Raw genomic sequence first — 23,562 nt, forward strand, 5'->3', positions numbered from 1 at the left:
CAAGTGCAAAGGAAGCAGAGGAGGGAGAGGGTGCTCTTCTTTTCATCTCCGATGACAAAACAGCAGCAGCTCATAGGAGCAGTGGTGTGGTGACCCACAGGTGTTACTCCAGCAATAGGTGGCCAATGAAAGAGAGTAGACTGTTGTCACACTTATACAGTAGTAGCATTTTCTATGTCTTCCTACATTTATTTCAATGCATATTTGGGTCAGGGCAGTAGCTGGCCAGGGGCAGAGGTGGCTGCTGAGAAGCAAAATGAGGTGAGGGGCTGGTGGGATGAGATCGGTGCTCCAAGTGTGAAAATGAAAGAATTATGAGCAGTGAGATTCCTCATCCTCTCCTGAGTATGAAAAAGCATTAGCAACACAGTTTGCACAGGATTTCAGGGATACTTTGCTCAAGCACCGTGTATTTAAATCCTATCAGGTTTTTACCTCCCCCTGTACATTTGCTCAGTGCAGGCAAGAGATGTAAATGTAACATGGAGGAAGCTTACTGTGTATGTCTGTGCATTCATTAGGTTCACGAGTTTTAGGCCCCAGCACAGCAGTACTGGAAAGCTGTATTACACTGAAGAGCATTTTCTGGTTAGAAAGTATTTCTGCTCTGCTGCTTATTAGCAATGAGGTTAGAAAAGTGACTGATGTTGGTATATAAATGAATGAGTCATTACCAGAAGAGAAAAATTACCTGAAGATTAATATGGGGTTATACATTCTTCAGCTTCAGACTCCTGACTGGCATGACTCCAGTCCTCACTTTCTATCTTTTTAAGCTATTTGCTGCACAGTCGCCTCAAATTAGCCTAAGCTCATGTAAAGGCACCTTATTCTCAGGTGGGGGCTCAGTAACTACCTCCTTCTCCAGGTCATTCTGGGGAAAAGGAGTAACTCTCAAGCAGTTGAGAGTGGTTACTTTGCTTGAAAAGCACTAATCTTATGGCCTGACTTAAGCTGAGTTATAGCCACAGCTGTTACCTGTTTAAGAAGGAAGGTCAAGGAAATGTCTTTTGCCTTTTAGGCCAGATCATACAACAGTTGTTCTTTGGTGCTTTACAAGGAAAGAAGAAATGCAGAAGAGAGGCATCCATATAAATATATATAAATACATACATACATACATACATACATACACACACAATGAGAGATTCACAGTTTTAAGAGGAAGAAGTAAAAAGGAAGTGAAGTCCTCTAGGAACTGAGAGAGGGGAGGGGCAGAGGAAGAATCCTCTCACAGGCAATGGTTTCCTGGAAGTTGCTGTTTCCCACATAAGGAAAGGTGTGGGAAGAAAGATGAAGTTTCTTGCTTCTTGCTGTTTGGAGACTTCAAGGGCAGAGAACCAACTTCCAAACAGGACAGCATCCCTCTCCTGTGATGAGCTGGAAAGTAATCTGTGAGTCCCTGAGTGGCAACTTGACCTTTGGTTTTGCTTATTGAGGGACAAAAGTAATTGCAGACATTGTTTTACCTGCATAGACATGAGTCATTTTGCTTTTTATATATATATATATATATATATATATATATATATATATATATATATATATATATATTAACCTTTATTTTGCCTTTGTGACTGCATGGGATCAGTACTTGAGTAGACATCCAGATTCTGTCCCTGCTTCTTCTGGTTTGCATTAGCCAGAGAGTAGCAGACTTCTACCCACTACCAAATCTAGTGTTTGCCTCCAAAGGCTTCTGCTCAGGGAGAGAGGCAGGGTAGATGTGGGGGAATTGCCCTGAATCTAACTGAAGTGACTCTGAACTGAAAATTCTCCAGTTCAGAGTTGGGTTAACTCCTTGTCATTATTTTGGTTTCTGTCAACCACTGCCATTTGTAGCTGACCTGAAGCAGAAGTTCTCAAAAGCAAATGTAATACCCCAGGCCTGAAAGATGTGAAAAGCGCTGAAAGTTTTATACTGTCATCACTGAAATTCTACCTTTGTTAGAGGCTTGGGGCGGTTTTCAGATAACTCTAGTGCCTTACACAGCTTCTGAGCACAGGAAGGTCACAGCTGAAGCCTTTGGAGGATAAGGAGAATTGTGTGTTCTAGCAGCTGATGCTTGTGTTCACATAGAGGCAGACAAGGAGAAGTTATCAGTGCTTCAGTTTGCTTGACATCAGGAGGAGCTGTACTGCACTGAGTTGTTTTAACTGCACACAGGCTGGTTGAAGGGCTTGTGGTAACACTGCTGAGCAACACTGTGTTTTCTGCCTGTGCTCCCCAGTCTAGATGCCGGTGTCTGTACCATTTACCTTGTGCTGTTCTCCTGGAGAGCTGTGCTTGCTGAAGCAGGGCTGTGTTTACAGCACCTCGTGCACAAAGATTTTTGTGGCTGAGGCCTTTGAACAAAAGGGTAATAGGGTACAACAGTAAATATGGCAATGAGGGGTAGCACGCGTGTTAATGTGACAGCTGGCGTACAGAAGGAAAGCTGATGGCCTTTTTTGGATTCACCAGGGTAAGAATTTGTGTTTCCAATAGTTGCTTCCACGCAGAGCTTTGCACTCAACGTCTGGGGAGAGGTTTGGGGAGTGGAAGGAGCATCTGATGAGTTAAGAAAAGTTTCAATATATTTAGTTGTAAGAGTATTTTACTTTCCAGTGTGAGTTTGCAAAGAGAGAATAGTCATCCAAGAGGAAAACGGAGTATTTCTTTGATGCTCACAAAAGTATTAAGAGGGGCAGATGAAATATAAAATGTGAACAGTTTCAGCTGAGACTAGGTGAATTTGCTGGTTTTGCTGTGCTAAAATGTTGATGGTGAAATACTGCCAGCTGATTTCCATAGGTAAAAGGAAGTAATGGTGATGGCCTGTATCAGAAATAAAAGCTTATCTAAGAGATCTCATCCCCATAGTTGTCAAAAATACAGCTCACGTCATTGTTAGCCTGTTAAATTAGTGGACTGGATACTGAAGGGCTGCATGAGCACGAGCACAAGCAAGTGCAGGAGGTAGTCATATTGCTGTTTATGGAAATGCTTTTCTGGAGGCTCATTTGATAACCCATCTCCTCTTGTCAGGTGCATGAGGGAGCAGGGAAGAGAGTGGCACTATGTGCTGGATTTCACTTAGCAATGCCAGTATGGGTGCAGGGATGTGGTGGCCCCAAACGTATTCCTTTGTAAGGAGGTCAAGGTACAGCTTGATGTGTAAGATATATAATGAGCGACAGAAAGAAAGGCATGTTAACTGTGTTGGAAGATAACATTCTGTCTTTTGAATGGATTCTTGTTATTGTCGCTGATATTACTTTCAGCAAAAAAAATTATGTTGAAATTATTCTTTTTTCTCCATTGTTTAGCTCTTGTTCTCAGCTTTGTTATGGCCACAAAGAGAGGATAAAAATGGATTGGCACAAAGTTGGGTTTCCTGTATCATTTAGAGTTATGTTTTCAGCCCTTAGCACTTTGGTAGGGTCTGTTCTTCATTTTGAAAATAGCAATAAAAGAGCAGAGAACATAAGAAAACACAATTCTATCTTTTTTTTTTTTTTTTTTTTTTAATGAAATTGTCAGTGCTAGCCTGAACTCTGTCTCTGATCTGTATGAAGTCTCTGAACTGTGCCATTGGAAGAAAGCAGATCCAAAAGGAGAGATAAAATATCCATGTGCCTGGCTACTTTAGAAGGTAGTAAAAAGCTCCCAATATCTTGCTTGTTTTTAATCTGTATGTTTATGTCTACATAAATCCTTTGGGAATAAACTTTAAACATTTATATTGGATTTAGAGAATTACCTTCCAGCATCAGTGCCTATGCTACAGCAAGAGTAACTAAGATTAAGTTTATGTGAGTGGCCCTCTTGGCTTTCAGAGGCATGGGTGATGTTAAAGCATGTGTTGGATTGCTGCTCGAATGGGAAATGGTAGTGATGAGCATGAAGCGTTGCAGTGGATTTGCCGTTTCTGTGTGGTTGTTGGAGGTATTGGGTGTGCATGGGGAGATGGGAAAATGGCTTGGGAAAAAGATCTGTCTGCAGCATGTGGCAGCTAAGCATCACAACACAGTTGACAGCCCCCACCCTGTGCCACTTTGGTAGGGAGCTGCTGTTGAGTGGCCTTTGAACAAACCCGAGCCTTCAGCCCCCTCATCCAAGAAGGGAGGAATTGCCAGCTGCTTTTCCAGCCGCTCCAGAAGTGCAGCAGCATCTGCCCCATGTAAGTTGTCAGTACCTTTTCCTAGCACCTTGGTGCCCATCTCAGGCTCCAAAGGGCAGCTGAAGTAGAAATCAGAAAGAGAAAAAGCAGCAGCAAACCCAGGATATGAGAGGCTGGTTCAGATGAAAGCAGAAGATAGCAAAGGTCAGAGTTTCTCTAGACAGCTGACACAGGCAAACAGACCACTCCTTGCATCCCTAGCCTGTGGTTTGGTCTTGCATGGGATTTGAAGAGGTTCGTTTCCAGTTCAAGGTGTGTGCTTTTGAGCAACTGTTGAGTTCTAGCTCCTAGCCACACTCAGAGCTTTTACCTTAGCCTGGGGCTGCAGGATCTGATTACTGCCCACAAAATGACATTTGAAGTTGTGTAAGAATCCTGAGTGTAGGATATAACTCTAGTCACTGCTTTTGTAAGGGGGCTGTCACAGCACAGAAAGAAGATCACGGTGCTTGGTTTTCTGCAGAAAATGTCCCTGACTTTGCTGTATCACACAGATCAAATTACCTGGCAAATGGGGGCTGTGGAGAGTGGGGATGGTTGCAGACTTTGACTGAGGTTTTTAGAGCCACAGGTACACTCAGGTATCTTGTGAAATGGCCACTTCCATGATATTTCCTCCATGGTTTTGCCTTTTGAGAAATCCACATTGTTGGGTTTTTCCTTCACCAGGAATGGTGTATTTGCTTGATTCTGCATTGCCTTGCCTGGCATTTTGGAGCTGTACCACGCTATACCATTTGCTGCTGTCGTAGTGTTGGTCAGCAGCGTGGCCAGGCGCTGGGGTACATTTCTGCACAATGCTTTGAAGCGTCTGCCATGCTCTGACTGTGTGTGCCCACGTGTCTCGCAGTGAGCCAGGGTTCCTGCACGCCCACGTGGTGGCCAGAGAGCTGGCAGGTAGCTGGCATTGGCAGCAGTCCCCGTGGCAGCCAGAGGGGAGCAGGAACCCTGGTAGCAAGCAGGAGGCTGCTGTGGCTACAGCCTGAGCTTGCTTTGCTTGAAGCTGGCACAGGATTTTCCAAGGAGGCCTTGACTGACCGGGACCTTAAAGGCTTTCTTATCAGTGGAGTGACACAGGCTGGTGGCAGCCTGTAATTAATAAAGATACTAACCCTCCTTATGCAGCCAGGGGATGTCTGACAGCGTTACTAGGTAGTTGCTCAACAACAAGGCGTGTTACAACTAACCAGCTGGGACCAATTATGAAAGCCTCACTAATGCTAGCAAGCGCTTGCCTGTTGGCATTGTTGGGCTGAAGTTGAAGTTGAATGACTGCTGTGCAGCACGTGGGCAGGCTCGTGGTCAGGCAGTGCGTGGTGTGGGCTGAAGAGCAGCCAGCACATCGAGCATGGAGTGTCTCCGCTCTGGGATGCGTTTGCTGGGCATGGATGAGCCTCAGTGCCCAGCGCAGCCTGTAGCCTGCGCTCCCAGATGCAGGATGAGGAGGCACCCCCAGGGCTGCAGCACCATCTCCGTCCCCATCCGCAGCTTCTCCCACCCCCGTGCCGCTGCGGCAGCACCGATGTATGCCCAGTGCCTCCTCAGCTGCTTGCTACGGGTAGGAAAAGGGGAGGGAGGGAAGCGGGGGCTCCTACTTAAGGCTGCCTCATGAATTTTTAGTCACTACATGAAGATTTCAAGAGTGTGCAAATAAAACATAAAATGAAGCAAAAGACTAAGTGGCGCTGCACAAAAGGAGGAAAAAAACCCCAAAACACTGAATCATTGTCCAAAAGGTGCAGCCATTAGAGAATAATAATAGTTTTTATGTGCAGTGCAGCTGGGTCCTCGGTGACCTGTGAGATGGCTCTGTTTGTTTAATGTGCTAAAACAAAGAACTGAAAAGCAGACAGGGTCCTCGCAGATAGTCGCAGGGTTTCTCTCTCGGTTCCTGCGTCTGTGCCCTCTTTCTGTGCTATGTGCGTGTGTGTCCTCATGCTCCAAATGCAACTAATCACAGCTCCATGCTCCAGGATGCCTTCTGTTGTGCATCCCTCATCACTGTGCATGGGCACTCCCTGGTTGCTGACTCGCTATTTTTGTAATTTAGAAACTACAGCAAACCATAAAAAGTCAAATGGTTAGTATTTTATTGTCTGTTTTTGTAATTCTCTGTCCTTCAGAACGAGCTCAGCGTAATGACATTATTCCCACCCCTCCATCCTGACCTCAGTCTTTTTCTATCCATTTAGCAAATGCTGCAGCTTGCTCTGCTTTTAATGGGTGGGAATCAATGTGGCTTTTTAAAATTGGATTCTCTCTGCCTGCACAAACAAAATCAATGGTGTTATTGAGCATGTGCAGGTCTGTGTGAACAGGAGCAAGCCAGCAGGGTTTGCCACCTCAGCGAGGCTGGGGCAAAGCCTGTAGCTCACACAGGGAAGATCACTCTTTATTTCTCTGTCATTTTGGTAAAGGCTGGTGAGCAGCTTGGTACTGTTTAGGAAGTAAAGACTAAGGTGTACTTTTCACCAGGTTAATAAGAGTTTTGAAGTGGTCAGTGCGGGGCTGTTAAAATGGGCTAAAACCAGGCCAGTTTGAGTGCCCATAGGAGATTTGAAGATCCTGGTAAAATGAGGTTTAATCCAAAGCATGCTTTATTTCATTATAATTTTACAATTGGTTTTGCCACATCTTTTGGGGTTCTCCGACTGTAGCCTGATTGGACCTTCGCTCTCAGAAGTGAGTTTCAGGTGAAATAGGGTTTTGCTTCCTTCAGGCTAAGCATTTATATACAAACAAACAGGATGGGAAATTTATGTATCTATGTCTGTCTTTTGTGGCAGATTGAGTATACTAATATTGAGCTGTTGTGGGAAAGTTGACTGGCAGGATTGGTCATGGCCTTGGAAGATGGAGGGAAGGGCAGATGGATGGTATCCGTTCCAGATGGATGGTATTGTTTTGGGGTTTTTATATTTACTACTTTTTCAGGTATGATCCTCAGATTTGATAGTGTCAGAATTTTGTTGTGTGATGTGGAAGGAATGGGTTCTTCCGGCATGTTCTTATAGAAACTGAAGTGTCATCCATAAGATCATGAGTCTGTGGTAGATAATTTGTGGGATTGTAGGAACTGGTAATGAGGAGAATATTTTCAATTAAAATTTAGCTATGGAGGGTGTATCACAGTCCATGCCACCAGTGTTGTCCTGACTGTGCAGAGCACTCCAAAACAGCGTGTATATTTGTCTCCCAGGGAATAGAGTGATACTACTGACTCTGTGAGACGGAACACAGCCGTCTTCCCTGCTGTGGCCAGTTCCCGACACCAGTGACACAGGTCGGGTTCAAACCAACGACTTTAGTTGTATGTGAAAGACTCCAGAACCTTTTATCAACCTGCAGGGCCATTCATTCATCTCACATAAATGCACATGCCAATGCTTGTTTTGAACACATCTTTGTTGGGAGCACAGCGAGCTCAGTGTTTTGAGTGAGAGCAGAAATTTCTGGCTGTATGACAGAATGGGTTTTCTAATGCCCCTGGCAGCTGAGGAGCTCTGGGTTCTCAACAAGAAGGGGTGGCAAGAGGAGACCTTCTCCTACTGACTGCACCGCCAAATACAGTGCTCTGTGTTTTCAAGATGAAATAAGAGTTCATTTTAAAATGCTGGAGTAGCGATGAGTTGAAAGGAAGGTTTGTGTTTCTAATTTCTTCGTATCTCCACAAACAAGAGGAAGACTTAAACTGGTGTTTGGTTCCTGACAGTGACTTCTGCTGGGTGACAACGCTGGGATTTGTTCAGTGGAATCCTCTGACTTTGCTTTTCCTGACCCGCTTCTAATTTCTTGATTGTTTTTTTGTTTTAAATATTGTAAATCCCTGTCACTCCTGGATTTCACTTGTAAACGGGGCTTGGGGGGGAGCGGGGCATGTTTCTAACAAAACAAAGAAATTAATCTTCTCCTTCTGTTCTCTGTTTGAGTGAAGATTTCTTTATGGCCATCCTTTAATTGTGTGATTTTTGAGTGGCCTGGACAAATGAGACAATTTAAGTACCCTGCATTCTGTATAGCTCATCCATGCATACATTATGAAGTACACAGTGTAGCTATAAATGATGTACGACTTGTTTCTCAGTGCAGGGCTGGGTGCATGCATGTGTGTTCTGGTGGACCCACTTTTTCACTGTGCAAATACAGGTCTATCCATGCAAGAGATTTGGTGATCATTAAATATCATTTAAAAGAAGCTAAAAATGTGACTTTATTGGCTTATTTTCTTTCCACAGACAACAAAGGTCCTACTTAATTATTTTCTAATGTTGGCAGCAGTGGGATTTTCTGCAGCTTGCAAATCAGTGCATAAAGTTTCCCTTGGCTGAAATGTGTTCGGCGAAGGGTCCAGTCCTATAGCAAATCATTAACCACCTTATTTCCACATGTAATGTTATTTTAAATCAATGCAGTGGGGTTTTTTCATATGTGCTGGTGTGTTGATTAACTCTGCAAAACCTCAGAGTATTCTAGAATAGAATGCACCAGGCTGTGCTTTTTCCCTCTTCCTTTGTGAAGTCCCTAGGACAGATATGTCATTTTTATTGTGGAGTGGCTTCTGTTAACTATGAGGGCAAGAAGCTGCTCGTGCTGCTTCTCTCCAGGGACAGCAGTGTGCTCTGCTGGGAGGGCTGGACAGTGTTTAGACCTGGGCAGAGATTTCCAAATGTCCAAGCAGGAGGTTCTGCTCCTTCCCAGGCACTCCTGCTATCCCAGGTTCCCTGTGTGCTAGTACAGGAATGGGTGAAATATGTTGGTCAGTCTGTGTGTAGGGGAAAAAATAACAACCGATTCTTCTAAATTTCAGGCTGGGATTTATTGAGTTGGAGCCTTTATGATTAGAAGCTTAATTAAAATGAAAAGCTAAGCTTCTTCGATGAATCCAGGGCTGTGAATTTAAAAAAAAAAAAAAAAAATTAACTGAAAGAGCCGTCAAATAATAGTAATAATAGTGTTTGGTCATCTCTAACTTGCTTTGATGTGAATAAGCGATCTCATGTAAGGCTAATCAGAATGTGATTTCCCTCCAAAATTCCAGTTCTTCAATTTTTTAATGAAAAAAAAAATCAACAACAGCCCTACCTTTTTCTTCCATTTTAATTGAAAACCTGCCACTATGAGTGAAATTAGGTAGATGAAATTTAGGGTTTGGCTTCATTGTAACATTTTTGATGGTTGAAAAACCAATCCAGCTTTACTTTATCAAAAGGACAATTTTGGCTTGGTTAGGTTTTTGTTGTTGTTGTGTTTCTTGTTTCTTGTGTTTCTTTCTTTGGGTTTTTTTTTGTTTGTTTTACAAAGCAGACCAAACCCTTATTCTCTTACTACCATTCAGACTGTATGCTTAAACATTCTTCAACATTATTCATTATTTTAATTATAATTTTAATTTTTTTGCAGTGGAGCAAAAATAATAAGCTGCAGTCTGAAATAGATTTGTTGCTCTTCAACTTTTCAAAGCAATAACAGAAAATAGATCACAGAGCAAGTTTTAAAAATCAGCCAGTGTGTGGGATATGCTACAGTGAACCTCTTTTCAGAAAAGAACTGGATTGCAGCCTTTAGAAACTGTGTTTACTGTAAGAGAAACTGAATTTAGACCAAGTAAAGGATGTGGGAAGCACCAGCTTGGTACTGCTGTGATGGCTGGAAAGCAAAAACTTAAAGGCACAGCCAAAACAGGGATTTTCCACCCTGTGGAGAAATTACTGGAAATGTCTGAAAACCATTTGTTCTGGGAAGGTGAACATCATAGTAATTTCTACTCTCCAGCAGTCCAGCAAAGGGTTAAAAGTTTGAGTGAGAATTGATTGGGGAGAAGACTCTGCCACAATGCCAAAGACTCATTTATAGGGAGAGCGTTATGCTGCTTACTGTAATTGCAAGAAATTAAAAGAAAGCAAATTAGCTGGGAGCTTTTCAGAAGTCTTCCTCATTTTGCTGACGTTAATGAGATTTTCCCCGTACCAAAGCAGCATTAATAACTTCTACTTCATGGCTTCCGTAAAAACCATCACTTACAAAATGAAACAAACCCGGTGTGACAGCGAGGTGGGGAGCAGGGAGGGCCAAGGGGACGAGCACAGGGGGCTGAATCCTTTGGACAGGTTACAGATCTTGAAAATCCACGCAGCAAGGGTATCTCCAGGCTGAAGCTGTGCCGATGGGATGGATGTGTGCGGATTGCCGGCTGCCCCCCGCGCCGCTGCTCCCGTGAAGTGCGGCTCTCCCCAGCTCATATTCTGCGCTGGCTTTTGTTGGGATGATCTCGGCGAGTGGAAAGTTTATGTAGTAAAAGGAAAAATGTCACAGGCTGTTCTGAGGGCTGTATTTATAGCCAAGGCATTTCCAGGAAGGTGGATTTCCTAAACTGGGGTGGAGGTCGAGGCAGAAGGGAAGGGCTTGATCGGGATCAGCTTCTGTAACAGGAATTCCTATCTGAAGCAAGAATCCTCTGCTTTCCAAGAAAATGGGCTTTTCCACAGCTAGCAGGAGGGATGCTTCAGAGACAGGGAAGGAGAAGAGTGAAATGATCCACATTTGGAGGCCCCTCTGTGGGGAACTGCTGAGTTGCAAGCAAATTGCATTGCAGGGGAAGGCTTTCAGTGGAGCAGGAACCCGTTTTGCTCCTCCATCTGCCCCAGGAGGGAGGTGGCCAACAGAGCTGTGCTGAGTGTGGTCCCTTTGGACGTGAGGCACAGAGGAATTGGGATCCCAAAGTACTTTTGGGATGAGGGGAGTGGATGAAAGCAGTGGGGATGTAGCTCTTGCTCTCCTCTAGTGTAGTCCTTCCCTGTGAAGGGAGGGAAAAGTACCTTTGTTTTTCTGAAAGCTCATGGATGCAAATGTTTGTTTATGGTGGGCATCTCTGTAGCTATGTATACACACACGAGTGCATGTTGAGTGGGAGTAATATTTTGTAATTTCTAAGGCACTCCTACATGAAGAGATGTGGGTGCCTAAGAAAACATAGCTGAAAGCAAAATCAACATGACCTAGTAAACAACAGCTATCTAGCACATGTGTGCCTACTGTAAAGCAGATCCTGCCTTCCTCTATGGAAGCATATCCTGTGTGGGCTCTACATGCTTTCTCAGACAGCGAGAGAAGCCAGCATCATCTTGACTGAGAGTTCTCTGTAAGATTTTACTGAACTTGGATGTTTTTTCTGCAGATTTTCTTGTGCATTATTTTGCATTTAATACCCCACTGTCTGAGTAGAACAAATTGACACCCAACAGCTACAACGCCTGCTTTGTGGGAAGTGGTACCTGCTTGGTACGGTGGAAGTGGAACTGGTTTTTGGCTGTTGCTGCTTGGCACGGGCACCTTTCTGGTGCTCTCCTGTGGGTGACAGCACAGTTTGCAAGTTATTAAAAGTTGAAGAGGATTCAGAACATCTTATTCCAAAAGTTTCTAAGTATTTCATGCCTGTCATCTAAAGCAGTAGTGCTTCGAAACAGCAGGAGCAAAAAAAATTGCGCGTTGCATATTTATAATACGTGAACGTTGATACGTGTTGACATTTATCTCTGCTCTAGAGAAGAGACCAGATAACTCGTTTGTGGCAGGGAAGCTAAATGTCATATTCAGGATAGCCTGTTACCAGATGTATATTCAATAATTTTCTTTCAATTAATTTTCTTAATCCTTTCATGGGCTTCACGGAGAACCATGTGATAAATCAGGCCTGTGCTTTTGTTCTGCCATGTAAAGGGAAGCACAGTAAAATTCGTACCATTCTGGGTAGAGGCACAGAGTTGTGAAACGTAAAGTTACTCACAATGGATGACGGCAGGGAAAAAGGAACATGTGTGGGACCCCAGGGGTTCACGGCTCTGTGTGACTTAGCAATCAGACTGGCCAGGTGGGAGATGGTTTGGAGAACAAATCCTTTGTCAAGGACCCAGCAGCCATGTCTGGGACATTCCATGGGGTGGCTGATTTGGACTAAGTCTCGTTCAGTGGGGGCAGCTGAGAAGTTCGCCACAAAAATGCCCAACTGAAAAACTGGTGTAGATGCACTCTATTGTTAGTTTATGTTTCCATCAAGTCATTATAATCTGCTTTTTTGGGTTTGGTTTTTTTCTTTTTTTTTTCTCCAGTAGGACATTCTGCCTACCTGAGAGAATCTGGGTTTTAATTTTAAAAAAAGAGTGAGCATTTCTAGATCTCAGTGTTACGTGAAAAAGGAGTTTGAAAACAAGCTAGATACTAAAATCTGTGTGTGAGCCTAAAAAAAAATGTTGTAATCTCATGATTTTTGGTGATTAGCAGGTGACTTTTTAGGTTATCCTTTCCTGGGAGAAAACCTGCAGGAGCAGCCCGGGTGGGACAAGATTACCTCTCTTGACTCTCCATGATATGGAAGTTAGAGGAATTGCTTCTCTCTTGATTTAAATTCATGCATCTCCAGTGCAACAGCTGTGGAGTTATTTGTGGTTTGGGTTCACTGAAATAACAGCTCTGGGAAAATCTGCTTTCAAAATTTTCCTGAGTTCTGGAAAGGAGCTGCTGAGGAAGTCCAGGGTATGTTTTTTGGTTGATTGATTGATTGGGTGGTTGGGTTTTGGGGGGTTTTTCTGCTTTTCTAAGTTTTACAGACCAATCTCCCTTTGCATGGGGGATGTGCCAGGACCAGTGGTTTCACTACTCTTTTGCTTTGAGCAGGCCCGGGGATATCCCCTGTGATAAGGGCTTTGGGGTGGTTGATGTTATTTGCCAGCCCTGGCCCTGGTGAGTGGGAAGCTGCCCAAATGGGCATCCTTCCTCAGTGCACAGCTGCCCAGAGCCTTTCAGATTCTTAAAATCCTCAGCATCCATTGAGGGAAGAAAGTGGGAAGAGCCAGGGGAGACGGTGATAACTCCTGTGCCAGGAATCCCTCATGGTGGAGTAGCCAGGGGCAAGACAAAACCCTGGCGCAGGAGAGAAGCGCAAGGTCATGCCTGTTCTGTTCTTTTCCTCAAACCTCCTTGTCTGCAAGTGCCAAGCACCAAACCCTCCACGGCCTCCCTGCACGCTCACCCCTGATCTTGCTGCTTCTCTCAGAAACGCGCTCACAGTAAGAAGGAATTGAAGAGACCAAAGCAATGAAACACAGAAACCACATGCACCCAGGAGGGACAAAACCACCCCTCAGTCACAAAGCAGTTGGGAACGAGGGGTTTGGACGAACATGGTGTTACTTCATCTGTGTGCTGGCCATACCAGGCAACGTGGCTTTAAAACCCAGAAGAGAAAAACAGAACGGTCCGTAGTGGTTTTGAGGGATGTCACTGTGGCATGGAGAGCTGCAGCCTGCCACTGAAGTCCTGGAGAGGGAGAGACAGGCTGGATTACCATGACCTGGATCATGAAGAGATTGCCACACATAAAGTTGTCCTGGCCATCTAAAATTAGAAGATTATGAGATCTGTGGAGAAACGCAGTGTCAAAACACATAAAAATCCCAGTAGGAAGTTTTGTTTCTCCTTTCTCCCTGCTACTCTGAAAATGGGCGTTTCATGTGTAAGATTTGGGGCTTTGTACCTTCCTTAAATAATACAGTAAATCAGAAGTCAAAAATGCTTTCTATAATAGCAGATCACCACCCATCTGCTGAGATAATTTCTGGAAAACTGTATGTTATGGCCAGAGTTTTTTGTAAATATCTCCACATAAAATTTTTAAAAGTCGTTAGTAGTTCAGACTCAAAAGGCATCCCAGTTTCTTACTGGCTGGCTAGTTCTCTGACTCAAGAATCTAAATGCTTTAAATATTCAGAGAACTTTTTTTTCAGATGAAACACTTCACTTGACGTGAAAGAAATAATCATACACCATTGTTTGGGGTTTTTTTTTTTGTTTTTTTTTTTTGCCTATGTGCGAGGGCAAGTAATTAATAATTTGTATTCTCCAAATAATTTCTAGTGCGTTGTAGTGACGTAAACTGCAAAGCAATGCAAGGTTTAACATCAAACTTCAGGAAGAGCACTAGCAGGGAATGGATGTTTGCTGAACGAAGTGAATCTGTGCTTTGAAAAATCCCGGAGCGCTTCAGAGATAATGCTGAAAAAGTTAAACGTCAGAAAAGGGCGTATTTGCACGAAACAGGAAGGTAGTTCCCTTTGACTTGTGTCTCCATTAGCTTTACTGAAGGCAGTGTGACTGTGGGAAGTGTAAATCCACACTGTATTTGGATTAGGCATCTCCTGGATTTAAGGCAAGCCTTTCCACACCTGCAGTTCCTATTAATTTATTCTATTAATAGTGGAATACAGGTGAGGGTTCATGCTGCTCTTGTCGGTGCAGTTACTGTCTGCCAGGCTGAATGTCAGCCACTCCTTGTTCTTGTGTCTTCGGCATTTTTTTTTCCCTCTAATTCACGTTTCTGACTCAAGAAGAGGAGTGCTTTAGAGTGCAGCCCATCCCAGCTGGAGCAGCTGCCCACACAGCTGGGGTGTGACTCTGCTTGGTTTTGCTGGTTTTCACTTGCTTTTCCTGCGGGCATTTCATTCTGGGGTGAGCACCCACCCTTCATGGCACCTTTGCTTGCTCAGCTCAGTCCGTCACATCATGATCCATGGAGGTCAGGAGGCAAGGCTGGGGCTAAGTGAGATGTGGACTGCAGAGTGACCAGGCTGTTCCCTGCTGGTTTGTCCGCTCCCATCCCACGTCACAGCAGTGACAGTGAGTGCCTCGTGTTCCTCCACCAGCATTGCAGGAAGGTGGGCGTGCTGTGATGGGCCATTTCCTAGGCGGCACCTCTGTGCAGGAATGCACAGCACAGCTCCTGTGGAGCTCACCAGAGGAACTGGGGAAGAGTGGGGACAACCACCCTGGAACAAAAGGGTCTTGAGTGGATGCTGAGGTCAAATTTGGTATCAGTACTCGTAAAAACTTTGTAGGATTTGAGAGAAGCCCAGAGGCAGATATAATCTGCAGGATTAGTTTTGTCAATTAGAGAGAAAAGGGAAGTAATACAGATGTTGCAAGTTTATTCAGAAGTTTTCAGTCTGGAAAGGGCCCTGCCTAAATCAAAAATAGCTTCCCTTTACAGAAGAGGCTTCCTTGCTCATTCTTTATGTATTTATATCTGGCTCAATGGACAAAACGTTCTGTACTTATTTCCTTTTTTTTTTTTTTTTTTTTTTTTTTTTTTTCCCTGAATGAAGGCAGCCGTCAAGTGCAGGAGAAGCGAAGCCACGGGAACTTGCTGTGTGTGCCACACCAGGGTTGTCTGGTCCTCACCGACCGGGGACAAACACCCTGTTTCTAGGGCAAGAGCTGGCACTTGAAGGAAATCTTTTGTCTGTACCTTTGTACCTTTGCCATCAGGCAGGGAGAAAAGAGCTGTTCCTCTGCCTTTTTCTCTAGGCTTTTTGCTTTATTAAGCAGAGAGCATCCGCCTCCGTTGTGGTGGGAACAAGGGCAGAGGTGAAGGATGGTGAGACCGGCAAGGCCAGTATGAGGTAACCCTGCAGGACTGCGAGAGAATGTGTGGAAATCTCCTCCTGACTTCTATCAATTAATGGGAAGAGGGGAATAGTTTCGGCATTGCAATTAAAAAAAGGTAATAGAGACTGATTTACATTTCAGAATGTATTAGCTTGGTTTTAATTGGAAAATAATTTGAATTGCAAGTTAAATAATTAGATTAGAAAGTCGCTCAGAAATTTCCTGCTCGTATTCCCCAGAACTGGACTCATAGAATACTGTTGAACACTGAGGGAGGTGCATGTGATTTCCTTCTCTTTGCCCTCCCCTTCACTCCTCTCCTAATGAATTACGTTCTGGAAGTAGAGGCATATCTTCAGTAATGACCTTATTTTATGTCTGAGCACTTGGCTGGTGCTTTTTGGAGGTATGAAATTTGTGAGGACTTGTGAGAGAAAAGGGCAAGGGGAGTTATTCTGGATTCCTCCAAGCCATTTATTCCAAATCTAGGTTGTAAAAGAAAAATAACTGTCACGATCTCCTCGATATTCCTTCATGAACTGGTCAGGGTCATTCTAGAGTTATTAATTGCAGGAACACTGGTACTGAAGACATGTAGTGTCTGCAATGAATGCATCCAGCAGCACAGATGTGTAGCTGGTGCTTCATTTCCAAAAGGCATAGCACATCCCCAAGCACACTGCAAGCCAGGAGCCCTAGTTCCATGTACTTGTATGCGTGAGTGAGCCCAGCCATCATTTCCCTCCTCCTCACTCGGGGGCGAGCACTCAGGGATGGGGACAAAGGCAGGCTGCAAACTGGGTTTGTGTCCCTGACAAGCACACAGGAATTGCTTTTGTGGTTACTGGATGGTGCTAATGGTTTCGTGACATTCACTCTTCCTATTAGAAGGGAAAAATCTTTTCCATCCCTGTCATGGGGAAGTACACAGGGGAATCATATTTGGGGAACTTACCTATTGCTGCTTATTAATGTTATAAATCATTGTTTACTGGCTGATAAAAACAATCTGTCATAAATTACAGGTCTCAGAAAAAACCCTCATGGATGTGAGACAGAAAGCAATCCATTACTGCTGCTTTTTCTCTTTTCTTCTCTGATAGACCTCAGCAACTTCACCATCAGCCTATGTTTATTTCTAATTATTTATTTACACAGAAAACCCCTGCCTTCTCTTCCAGGTCAGGAATGCTTCTTTCACTTGAGGGATAACTTAAAACCAATTTGATTGGGCATGAAGAGTAATTGGACATCATTTTGAGAAGCAATCCCTCTCCGTAATCCATCACTGTTGTCACGCCAGCCTGTCTCTGAGGCAGGGCAGCATTCACTTGTCCTGTTGTTCCTCCAAAGTAGAGGCTCCTTTTCCATACTGAATCTTTTCCAGCCTCTGTTTATTTCTTTAATGACTGAGGCAAAAGCAGATATTGTTAGATAAGTGTCTATAAATTATTCTGGCAGCTTTGTATAAAGGCACGTGATAAATTTTCAGGAAAGAATTTGTTGCGTCTGGAGCAAAAAATGTTAGTGCCAAACTAAATGGGAAGAGCACATATGAGACACCAGTTGGTGTGCTACCCTGTGGGGTTGCACCCTTTCTTCAGGTGGGCACCCATCTTGTCGTGATGGGACAATGCTCTGGGCCCTGACCTCTTCACCAAAGCTATCTACTCCACTTCCTGCTGTTTCCTCATCCCCTTCAGTATGTGCAGTCCTATCTCATTTTTGGGGGGGTTGTGGGGTTTGTTTTGTTTTGTTTTTTGGTGGGGGTTTTTTGGGGTTTTTTTTGGTGTGTTTGGTGTTTTTGTGGGTGTTTTTTTTTGGTTTGGTTTGGTTTGGGTTTTTTTGTTTTGTGTTTTTTGGGGGGGGGGGGGGTGGTGTTTTTTTTTTTTTATATTTTTTTTTTTTTTTTTGTGTTGGTTTTTTTTTCCTCCCCAGCAACCCTTAACCCTCTAATTTAACCTTAGAAGCTGTGCCAGGAGCACTCTGGATGTGCTGGTGGGATTTCATGTACATGTCCATTCCCAGTGGTGGCCTGTCCGTGTGACCAGGACGTGACTGGGACATGGACCACTGGGGTGAGGATGCTGCAGGTGCTCTCCTGGAGCTGGGCAGTGCTGAAGGAGGTCCAGCAAAGGGCAGTAGCAGGGCTGTGTCCTGAGCCTGTGGCTCCACCATCAGGAGCTGCTCCTCCTGCCTTCCCTGGCATAAGCACCATAACCCAAGCCTCACAGTATCGGGGGCTAGGCAACAGCTTGAATTCTCAAGCTCAAAGCTGTAGATTCCTCCATCTTAAAGAGCTGTTCTTCCCATCTGTAAGCTGGGAACTCATTTGATTTATAAATTGTATTTTCCTGTTGAAAGTAGAGGTGCAGGGGAAAGGCCCCCATGGCAGGACCCTCACCTCTAGCAGCAATGTGCACACATTGTATTCCCATTAGTTCTTGTCCTCTCCAAGTGGATTTAACTTTCACTTTTAAATGGCAGTATTTGAAAGGCATATAGGGCTGAGCTAACCATGTAAGTAATTAGACTAGGAATGCTAGCAGAGGGGGCCATCAGCACTCATTATTTAAGAGCCAGCTTCATTATTTTTACTGCTTGGATGCTTATCTTAACATCAGCAGCTGCTTTTATTTAAAGGGGCTTTGCCTTGCAGACTTCACTGTGCCTTGCTAGGCTCGCCTGGAAGGGCATTCAGCGATTGCAAGACTCCTCAGAGAGGTGAAACCAAAGTAGTTTGCTCCAAAAAAATGCTTCCCAGTGTTGAGGTTTCCAAAGTATTTACACCCTGTGCAGGCTCTGTGGGGATTTGTGCTCCCATACCTGGAACAGTGCTCCCACCATGATAAAAATAAGATGCTCTTTTGCAGCACATGTTGGTTTTTTATTAGGTCAAAGCATGAAAATTGTCCTGGCCATCTAAAATTAGAAGATTATGAGATCTGTGGAGAAACGCAGTGTCAAATCACACTGTTGCAGTCCCTGCACCAAGGTGCTAGCAATTAAATACTCACCTTTGGTTCCAAGCTTCTGTTGAATCTGACTTAATATAAGGGAGCTGATGAAACTGCACAGTCCAGGGTGAGCCCAAGTGCAGTGGTAACTTTTATTCTGACACCTTTCATTATGTATGCATGTGCCTAGAGCTGTATTTTGGTGGGAGATTAGAAAGGAGAAAAATAATGCAATATTGTATACCAAGTGGTTGTATGAGTGTGCTGCTGCATCCCTTCCCTTGGCCCTTTCACTCTCTCTCCTGGTTTTTATCATTGTTGTGCGTGTAGTGGATGCCTGGGCTCTGTTTCTGTGAGTGGCCTGTAGACAGGGATGGGTCCTGAAGGAAGAGGGATATGGCAGTCTTCAGTAGGAAAGCCTAATCTAATATGCTGAACTCCTTTGTGAGAGGCTTTGAGATCTATAAGCATGTGTGCTGCTCTGGAGTTCTTCTCATGCCACCCAAAACTGCCTGGAAATTTGAAGACATCTTGCAGGAGATGGTCTGGCTGTTCTTTCAGCAAACCCCTGGGTGCTGAGCAGTGTAGTTCTCCAGGCATCTAGGGAAAGGAGAGAAGATTCTGTCCTTTACCTCTGCAGTTTCCTGCATGCTCTGGTCTTTTTTCTGCAAATTTGTGCCCAGCCCGGCAGAGTTAAATGCTGCCGCGTTGCGTGCAGGGCTGCTTTGTTGCCATGTCAACTGTGCATGTCATTTGTTTACATTTGATTTGGCAGAACATTTCATGATAAGAACCAAGGCCTCCGGCGACTTTGCACTGGGGGTGACTGGGCAGGGGCACGGCAGGATGGGGAGCGAGGGAGAAGGTCTGCATCCACCTTCTGCTGGTTGCCCACCAGATGAGCAAAGGGAGCTGCTGCCTGGGACCTTGTCATCGTAGTTTCCAGGAAAATAGGAACAGGGGAAATAAGTGTTGATTCCCACATTAATATCGATAACAGCGTACATCAATTCTCAGGTGGCTTCGTGCATTTTGACCCATGGAGTGTGAAGGTTATTTCACAGCCTGTTGTGGCCAAGGTTGCCACGGCTAGGTAATTTCTGTGATCCTGCCAAATTCCCAACAACCGGGTCTTGATTGTTTTCATGTGTTAGTCAGTGATGGGAAGAGATGAATCTTTACAGGCAAAGACCCATAATTTGAAACAAATCTGTGACAGACTTTCCTGAGACTTTCCCGAGGACTTTCCCCAAGTAAAAAGAATACCAGGACTTGGCCCAGAGCCAGGGAGAAAATATATCTGAAAGAAAATCTGCAAAGACTGGAGTAGTATGTGAACTCCTGAGTCAATGCTAAAGTAATTCAAGAAAAGTAGGTGCAAAACTAATTTTTTGGAATTCCGTCAATGACAGTGGATTGATTGATTTTTTTGTTGCTGTTGCTGAGGTTTTTTGTAAACAGAAGCAGTCTAGAAAGAGGTTGGTAAAGCATAAGAGGTTTTTCTCCAAAGTACTTCTGACTGTTTGGCAGGGATGCTTTTCTCCCATATTTGTTACCTGATCGGGAGTGGTAAATTTTCCATTTCCCTCTCAGTGCTCTTCTTTGCCTTCTGAACGTGAAATGCACTGTTGGTGCTGTTGGTGGGAAACATATTCAAGAAGCAAGTGCTGGGAAACCGGAGAGGTGATGAAACTCCCCCCTTCCTTCTAAAAGGAAAGAGATTTAATTTACTATGCACTAATATGAAAAGCCAAGCTCACCTCCCTGGCAGCTCTGCAGGCAAGGACGGGACAGCACAAAGTCTGGGATCCTTTGTGAGGTTCGTGCCTCTGCCAGTCCCTTCTCTGGGTGCTGGGTGAATCACAGCCTGCTCTGGCAGGCGGCCTTCAGGGGGTGGGTTTTGCTTCATGAGAGAGAAAATACCCTTCATCTGCGATTAATGTCCAAATTGCCGAGCACCACCTGAAAGACCATGGCACCGGGGGCATAGGAGAAATGAGCCATGGGCTGGCTGTGTGTTCCCCCACTTCCATCTCCATCACTCTGCTCCTTGCTCTGGCTTGATTTTTACATACCTGTGTGTATAGCTTGGTCCTGAGCTCACCAAGTTGTCTTCTTGGGGCATGCTCGCACACATGCCCTTTGGTGACAGTGGCTGTCTGCGCACTTCTGCCTTCCTCTCCCCATCTTACCTCCCTGGTGCATCAGAGCTGATCCACCCTCCCGAGATCCACTGAGAAATTGTACCAGCTAGTCACAAGCAGCAAGGGAATCTGGGGTTTGGGGCAGAGACCGGTTAAAACAGCAGTGCCACCAGGAGGAGATGAATCTGGAAACCACAGCCTCTACAGCAGCTGGCCTGGGGCTGTGCTTCCCTGAGCTTTGCATGGAGGTGAGACTCCAAGTCTGCAGGTGGTACTTGCTCTTGATGCCTGACTCGGGTTGCACAGGAGTTGCCTGTATTGTTACCTTCTTTGTCACTCCTCTCTGTTAATCAGGATGTCTTCCTCCAATCCAGAACAGTTAAGTTCCTGCTGGAGATACAGACAGGGAAGGTGGGGAGTTTGGTAGCATGACCAGCATTGGAGCAGGGGTAGATTGCCTGTTTTCTTTTTCATCTTGCATGGCCTGGAGAGATTGTATCTAGGTAAAGAGCTAAGCCAACCCTATGACTCTCTTGGCTTTGGCCTTTCTAGGGCTGCCCAGCTGTGCTACCAGAAGTGACTATTCTTGTAAGGTGGGTCCAGCTCTTGGCCATTGACCAGCCACTTTTTGATCTCCATTCATACAGGTCTTGGACAAAACACTGGAGAATAAAGTCTGTCAGGTACTACCAACATGTGGGGTTCAGTCTGGATCCCAGCTTGTGTAAGGTTTTTTTTGGGACCAGTAATAATATGGTGTGCTCCAGTTCTTGCTTTTTAATTTGCTACTCAAGGGCGAGATTAGGTGCTTTCCTCAGAACATGAGATTCTTTAATTTTAGACACGAGGTCTGGCACCCTTTGTGGCAGCCAGCTGTCTTCTCATTTTCTTAGCAGTGCTTTCATTCTTCTGCATTGCAAGCCAGCTCTTTTTCTGTGTGGGATCCTTCTCACCTCAGCCCTTTCCCAGTTACATAAAGAAGGAAAAATGCTAAAAGACTGGTAGCACCAAAATTTAAAAAATAAGAAAAAATTGTTGAGGCCCTTTCTGATGTATTGCTACATGCCAGATGTCTGCCTATGGATATTTATAAATAAAAGCCCTGCTCATGGAGGAGGCATGGATGTATAGCGTTCTCTGTAATAAAAAACAGTATGTGGGATAATAGTATGGGAGTGCAGTTTCCAGCAAAGTAACACATCTTGGGCTTGAATCAAAGATCACTAGAGACAGGATGTTGCTCTGTAAGTATTTCAGTTATTATGTTGTTTTGTAACCTTCTTCTCTCTCTTATTTTGAAGTTGGTATTTGCAAAAAACCTAAAACCCAGTGCCTGGAAGAAGAATGTGGAGATAACTTCTACAAGACTCATTGATGAAGTGGTGTCAGCTGTAAGAGATGCCAGTAAGGGATACAAGGTGTTCTGCTCAGTTCTTTCCTGAACTCCAGCTCCTTGGAGACTCGTTCATATGCTAAGAGCAGGGACATGTTGTTTCAGTATTTATTGGGCAAGACAGATGCCCTCGTTCCTTTGCCATTTCTAGCGGATGAGCTTTCCAGCTGGGAACCTCATTTCCAAATAGTTCTTCAACAAAAATCCCATTCCTTGGACTGCTTGTTCTCAAAAAGTGCTCCAAGTGACCTTAATGCGTTCTCAGCTGTCCTTTACAGATGAGAAGTATTTCTGAATGCAAGGTCACCAATTGCAATGATATGCATTACTATTAAACTTGGCACTTGTATGCAAAGATGATCTTTTGGCTAACATACAAGGCTGGGACAAAGGAAGTTGTTTTCTTGTCCGCTTCTGCGAACTTGTAATTATTTTTCCGCTACATCTCTTAGTCTTCCCAGCCATAAAGTGTGATTAATAAATTGTACTTGCCTTGCCCAGGTATATTAAAGTTTCTGAAAATCCAACAGCTGTCTTCATGGAAATGCTAAATACTTGAGTCTTTCTGATGCCACCCACATTCTAAAGGGTGACCTGCTGGCTTGCTTCTCGCAGATAGAGTCAAATGGAGCTTCATTCCGCTTGCAGGCAGCTATGGTAGTTACCAGCAGCTCTGAGAGCACCCTTGATCTAGATCCTGCTCCAAGGGCCAGACAACAAATGTAGCAAAGTAAAATTTTCATTCTGTTAGTTGTCTTCCACACTCTGGGTTGAAATACTTCTGCCCCTTGTCAGTGCTATACCTGGGGACCTGTTGATTGCCAGCAGCAATTAATGCAATGCTGGTAGTAGTGCTAGGGAAGGGATGGAAGTGATTGACTTTCAAATTCAGGGTTTCTGTTTGCAGGCCCATGCTTTGGGGAAAACCTGTAACAAGGCTTCTGTCTAGAAACTTAAGTATATGTGATGTGAAATACTAAGCAGAGAAATAATGTACAGGAAAGCTGACTCTATTCCTTTAAGTGAGCAGAGTTGTACTTAAAAGTCCACTTTAGAATTAGGTTTTGCACGACAGAGCCTTAGATACTTACGAGGGCAATCCTCTCAGCATCCCAAAGAGAACATTGCAGCCTCTAATTAAGTGAAGTATTAACTACTTTATCTCCTTGATGAAACTTGGTAAACTCTGCCCTGACAGACGTGCACACATGGCTTTCTCCCTGGAAATTTGGAAGCTAAGACATGCTTTCTGTATCATCTATATGATTTATTTTTCCCCTGGCCATTCCTCTGGAGTTGCAGTAACCAAGTGCAGCTGTCTTTGCGTTGAGCTGTATTTGCATAGAGCTCTATTTGCATCTTGGCTTGTGCTGCTGTATAATATTAATAAGGTATTAAAGGAGAGCAGGGAAGGGGGAGGGGCGTATTAAGATTTCAGTCTTGTCTAAGCAGGGCCATGCAAATATGTT

General features: G+C 44.3%; 1 protein-coding gene and 1 long non-coding RNA gene across 5 annotated transcripts in view; both read left to right on the forward strand.

The window, feature by feature from the left end:
• Positions 1 to 23,562, forward strand: part of HIPK2 (homeodomain interacting protein kinase 2) — a 128,621-nt gene that overhangs the window by 50,947 nt on the left and 54,112 nt on the right. The window lies entirely within an intron of this gene.
• LOC120751459 (uncharacterized) lies at positions 1,092 to 22,585 on the forward strand. 2 transcript variants are annotated; one of them, XR_005700441.2, is made up of 5 exons: positions 1,092 to 1,394; positions 15,317 to 15,714; positions 21,075 to 21,149; positions 21,253 to 21,293; positions 22,002 to 22,585. It is a non-coding gene; the product is annotated as an uncharacterized LOC120751459 (long non-coding RNA). The 2 variants fall into 2 exon arrangements; XR_005700440.2 differs by lacking the exons at positions 21,075 to 21,149; positions 21,253 to 21,293.

Source organism: Hirundo rustica, chromosome 4, assembly GCF_015227805.2.
Source record: "Hirundo rustica isolate bHirRus1 chromosome 4, bHirRus1.pri.v3, whole genome shotgun sequence".
Lineage (NCBI taxonomy): Eukaryota > Metazoa > Chordata > Aves > Passeriformes > Hirundinidae > Hirundo > Hirundo rustica.